The sequence below is a fragment of the Pongo pygmaeus genome, chromosome 6 (assembly GCF_028885625.2).
Source record: "Pongo pygmaeus isolate AG05252 chromosome 6, NHGRI_mPonPyg2-v2.0_pri, whole genome shotgun sequence".
NCBI classification, from domain to species: Eukaryota; Metazoa; Chordata; class Mammalia; order Primates; family Hominidae; genus Pongo; species Pongo pygmaeus.
In genome coordinates, this window is record NC_072379.2 from 28,552,556 (window position 1) to 28,558,555 (window position 6,000).

Sequence of the window (6,000 nt, forward strand, 5' to 3'; positions counted from 1 at the left end):
GCTGCACATTGCGTTATATATTTACCACGATTTGGATCATAATTTTTGTATCTTTGCTAATTTCATGGACAGAAAAGGGCCTCCTACTTGATTGCATTTTTTTCCCCATTTCTGCTGTGGCTATATATTGTTTTAAAAGTTTGTTAGAAATCTCTTTGTGTTTTTGTTTCATGAGAGGATCTAAGTGTTTATTTAAATTATTCATTTGCTCTGTAGAAGATAATTAAATATTAAATAGATTAAGCATTTGTTGTAAAATGTTAATAATTATTTTATTTTAACTGCAAATTTGTTTCATGTAAAATATGGAGGTTGCCTTCCTGAAGTCCTAATATTTAAGCAAGCAGATTAGAAGAAATCAAGGTTGTGCTTGCATGAAATAAACATCTCTGCTGTCAATTATATCCAGCTAATCCCCCAGATTTTACCTTGTATGTAACTGGCTTCCTCCTCGCTCCATCTCCATCTTCCATTTTTGAGCCGCAACTCCTCCTCTAAATGGGATTTCAAATGTGAACAAATGGTAATTGTCTTTTATCTCATCTCTCTCTCTCTCTCCTCCCCTCCCAGACTCTATTTATGCATTAAGTACCATAACATTCACAGGATGGGCCTGTGAACCATCTGCCATTACACAGAGAGAGCAGTTGAGAAGAAATCATGTGTAGATTAGAGGCTGTCTCCTGTCACTTAAAGAAGCACATCCCAGATTTGTACTGTAATATAAATGAGAGAGGTAAGCTAAATGTCTGGGCCATTTAAGTTGTATGAAATTAGTACTGTGTGGTTGGACAGTTCTCCAGAAGGGACTGGGAGGAACATCTTCCCATGAATATCTCAGTGGAATTTTTTAAAATATAAGATGGATAGCAAGAGAAGATAATAGTAGTTAATTCACGACAGAAGGCTACCGACAGTGAAATAAAATATTTGTTCAAAATCTATTACACATGACTGTATCTCTGCCATGTGAAAAATTCATGTATTCATTCACTCACTCACTCATCCACTTATTCACTCAACACACGTGCATGGCACGGCTGGGGCAAGGCGGTGACGGTGTGAGTGTGATACACAGTCATGGGTCTTATAAACACAGACTAATGGAGGCGTAGACAAGCAAATAAATAACCAAGTGCCGTGATCAGAATGAGGTGCTTGAAAGGGCCTGCCCTTTGCAGCCGACACATCGCAATTAGAATTTTAGCCTAGGAAACTCACTGACTGTATGACTGGACTTAAACTTTCTGAGGCTTAAATCTATCGTTTATAATATGTGGATAAAAACATCTCTCTCTGGCCAGGTGTGGTGGCTCACACCTGTAATCTCAGCACTTTGGGATGCCCCCTAGTTTGGGTAGTTCCTTTCTCCTCAGTTTGGAGGCTGAGGCAGGAGGATCCCTTGCAGTTGGGAGTTCAAGACCAGCCTGGGTGACATAGGGAGACCCCATCTCTACAAAAAATTTTTTAAAAATTAACCAGCCATGGTGGCACATGCCTATAGTCCCAGCTACTCAAGAGGCCAAGGCAGGAGGATTGCTTGATCCCAAGAGTTTGAGGCTGCATTGAGCTATGATCATGCTACTGCACTCCAGCCTGGGTGACAGAGTAAGACCCTCTCTCAAAAAAATAAAATCTCTATAAGGAGTTTGTGTGAGGATCAAATACACAAAATAGCAACCTTAGAGCCTATATCCAACAGGCATTAAATAGGTAATTAAAAACAAAGGCACATCCAAAGTACGATGATAAGTCCAAAGAAAATAAAAACTGAAAACACTTAAAAAAAGAGTCATCACAATAGAGTGGATATTTGAATTGGGTTTTGGGGGAAATGTAGGAGTTCTCCTGGTAAACAAAGCAGAGAGACAATTCCAGGCAGGCAGATGAACACACACAAAGCCTGAGAAGAATGAAACTGCCAACAATTTGGGTTAATACTTTAAGACAGGCCTGTGGTAAAGGTGGAAGGTCACCAAGGAAGTTTGATTTGCTGTCATGAGGCTTCACATGACGTCAAGGTCAGTGAAATGTCCCTCTAAGTTGAGCAAGCCTATAAACTTGATATTGTCAATGCACTCTGAGGGGAATTGATCTTCAGAAAGACTCACAGTAACCCAACTCTAAATAGACCGATGTGTAACCAGAAAGCCTGTGTTACCTTTCTTCAGATCCCTATAAATATAGGGTACTTATAGAGCTGGGTGTGGTGGCTCACGCCTGTAATCCCAGCACTTTGGGAGGCCAAGGTGGGTGGATCATGAGGTCAGGAGATCAAGACCATCCTGGCAAACACGGTGAAACCCTGTCTCTATTAAAAATACAAAAAATTAGCCGGGCGTGGTGGTACTCGCCTGTAGTCCCAACTATGTGGGAGGCTGAGGCAGGAGAATCACTTGAACCTGGGAGGCAGAGGTTGCAATGAGCCTAGATCATGCCACTGCACCCCAGCCTGGGTGACAGACTGAGACTGCATCTCAAAAAAAAAAAAAAAAAATATATATATATATATATATATGCACATATATATACAGTAGCACATATACAGTAGCACATCAGCACCTTTTCCCCCTGTACGTAGGTGCACGGAAGATGGCTTCTCAGTTAAGACAGATTGAGGTACATTGCCTTATAAGAAGAGCGAAAGGGCTGTAGTGCTTTCTCTCTGTCTTCTGCTGAGAGATACCACCAGACGAAAGATGCGTCTCCAAATCTTTGCCACACTGACCAACAACTGCCCCTTCTAGTTAAAAAAAGATTTGATATTTTTGAGATTGTTAACTCATTCACTTAGATCATGGTTAATCTTGCTCCTGTCTAGGAGACAGTCAGTACCCCAGCAATGACAGTGTCTTCTTGCTCTGATCCTTTAGGTAACTTGCCTCTCACCGTATCTATACTTCCTAGAACTGTGCCTCTCTACAATCCGCACACAGCAAATATCTTTTAAAGAATGAATGAAAGGTTCATGACTGTAATCCTCGCATTTTGGGAGGCTGAGGTGGGAGGATCGTTTGAGCCCAGGAGTTTGAGACCAGCCTGGGCAATGTAGTGAGACCCTGTCTCTACAAAAAAAAGTTTTTTTTTTTGGAGTCTTGCTCTGTCACCCAGGCTGGAGTGCAGTGGCGTGATCTCGGCTCACTGCAGCCTCTGCCTCCTGGGTTCAAACAATTCCCCTGAATGAGCCAAGCATGGTGGCTCATGCCTGTAGTCCCAGCTACTGAGGAGGCTGAGGTGAGAGGATTGCCTTGAGCCCAGGAGTTAAGAGGCTGCAGTGAGCCATGATCACGCCACTGTGTTCCAGCCTGGGCAACAGAGCAAGACCCTGTCTCATTAAAAAAAAAAAAGACATAGAATGAATGAGAGATACTGAAGAAGATATACAGAGGACAAATAAGCACATGAAAAGATACTCAATATCGTTAGCCATTAGGGAGATGTAAATTAGAACGGCAGTGAAATATTCCACACCTATCAGAATGGCTAAAATTAAAAAAAATAGTAATAACAAATGCTATTGATAATGTGAGGAAACCAGATCATTTATACACTGCTGGTGAGGATGTAAGTTGGAAAAATAGTTTGGCAGTTTTCTGAAACAAGCCAATAGAAAAGAAAGTTGGAGGTAAGTGGATGTGGCTATTAAAAAAGCAACCAGAAAGATGCTTGTGGTGATGGAAATGTTTTATATCTTGGTCGTATCAATATCAATATTCTGATTTTGTTAATGTATTTTTGCAAGCAATTTCTATTGGAATAACGGGGTAAAAGTTATATGGAATCTCTGATTTATTCTCTATAACTGCATACAAATCTACAATTATCTCAAAAATTAATACATAAATTATTGGGTCTGCAATATTCTTATTTCATACCTAGCTTTCAGAAGGCTGTCTTTTGGCCAACTAAGGTGATTTCACTTCTGCCCCCTTTTCTCAGTGTTCCTGCTGCAGCCTTGTTGACCTAGAATCTAGAGAGAGTGCGAGGCTGGTGGGAGACTTGGGGGAGAAGGTTAGGGTCTAAAGAGTCTTGTATTTTAAGCCAAGGAATAATAGTCAGAAACCTCAGTGAGGTTTTCCTCTTCTCCACTGAGACAACTATCGTTTCTTCTGCCTTAATTAAGTAATTTGAGCCTCTATGATAGTTAATTCCCAAATCTCAGAGGTTAAACACACTGGCTGATCTCTCACTCAGAGCCCCGGGTTGGTATTTGCTGGTTGGCCTTTCACGTGTGGTGATTCAGGAATTGAAGCTACTTGCATCTACTTCTCTGCCACCCTTGAGAGCAGAGGTTCTCTATTTGTGGTCCTGAGTCCAGTTGCATCAGGACCACCTGGGAATTTGGAAGAAATGCAAAGAGAGACAGAAAGAAAGAGAGAAAGAGAAATGAGAGAGATAAAGAGAAATGGAGGTGTTGGCCTCCAGGACAGGAAAACCCCCAATATGGAGTCTTACAAACATTCATCTACTAGTGCTTCTCTGCCATGGGCCCACCCATCCACATGAGGACTCAAGGGGACCTTAAGCCCTTCCTCCTGCTTTTGGTGCACAATGCCTGGTGCACTTCTCAAGTCCTTGCTAACAGTGGTCTCAAACATTTCCCCCACAGCAAACTCACCACAACTGGCACATCCCAAGGAGATTTCACAGATAGGACCACCGTGTCTGCCACCGGCATCCTTTCTCCATCAAGCAATGACTCCAAGTTCTTAAGAAATGGGACATCTCTTAAGGTAATGGTAAAAATTCCTTTCCAGCCTTTAACTTTAGGAAGTTTTTTGACTTCCTTGGTTTAATGAATGTGTATGAAAATCTGGTCCTCCAAATCTGTGCATCCTCCCAAAAATAGTAATTCCGATCATGGCGTGTTTTCACAGTGTCGTACCTTTGACACGGGTGCTATTTTGAGCCTCATTAATTCCTTTAGTAACACAGCATTCAACAGTTAGGTGGTACCTGTGGCACCCACCACCAGGTCTAGCACAAAATAAGCCCTGGAGAGAGAATTTCTTGGCTGACAAAATGAAATAAGGTGTGGTGTTCTCTTGGCTCTGCAATTACTGCGATGCAATTCTGACGCTGGGCACTTGGAGTTAACATCAGACTCCACAGGTTTAAGGGCACAGTTTCCAGCAAGACCATCCTCATTTCAGAGACCATTTCAGGGGTCACCAAGCCACATGCACTTCTGACCAACTGGCCCCCAATCTGGGAGGGAAAGGGGTTTCATGACCCTCCTTAGGATCAATAAGTTGCTAAAATGACTCAGAATTCAGGTAAGTTCTATACTTTTTATTACAGTTTTATTATAAAGAGTACAAATCAGGACCCACCAAATGAAGAGACATATAGGGCAAGGCCTCAGGGGAGGGTCCCAAATGCACAGGTTCCAGGCTCTGTCCCCATAGAATCTGGCACACCTCTATGTTCACCAACCAGGACGCTCCCTCAAGCCTCAGTGTCCAGAATTTTTATTGGGGTTTCATCATAGATGTTATTCAGTGAATCGTTGGCCATGTGACTGAACTCAGTCTCCAGCCTCCCACCCTACCCCACCCCACAGGTTGGGCTGATATCCCCTGGCTCAAAGCTCCAACCCTGTAATCACATGGTTGGAATTTCTGGCATGGCCAGCTCCCATCCCAAGTCACCTCATTAACATAAACTCAGGCGGGAGCAGAGTGTGTGAATAACACACACTCCTATCACTCGGGAAGTTCCAAGGATTTAGAAGCTCCCTTTCAGAAACCAGGGAAATTCTTCATTCTAGAATAAATTTTTTATTTTATTCTATTTTATTTATTTATTTATTTATTTTTGAGATGGAGTCCTGCTCTGTCCTCCAGGCTATAGTGCAGTGGCGTGATCTCAGCTCACTGCAAGCTCCGCCTCCCAGGTTCATGCCATTCTTCTGCCTCAGCCTCCCAAGTAGCTGGGACTACATGTGCCCGCCACCACGCCTGGCCTATTTTTTTGTATTTTTAGTAGACATGGGATTTC

The 6,000-nt window shown here is 42.5% G+C and overlaps 1 pseudogene; it reads left to right on the top strand.

The window, feature by feature from the left end:
• The window catches only part of LOC129041370 (beta-glucuronidase-like), a 49,072-nt pseudogene extending 44,348 nt beyond the window's left edge, over positions 1-4,724 (top strand).
• Positions 4,725-6,000: the final 1,276 nt, after the last annotated feature.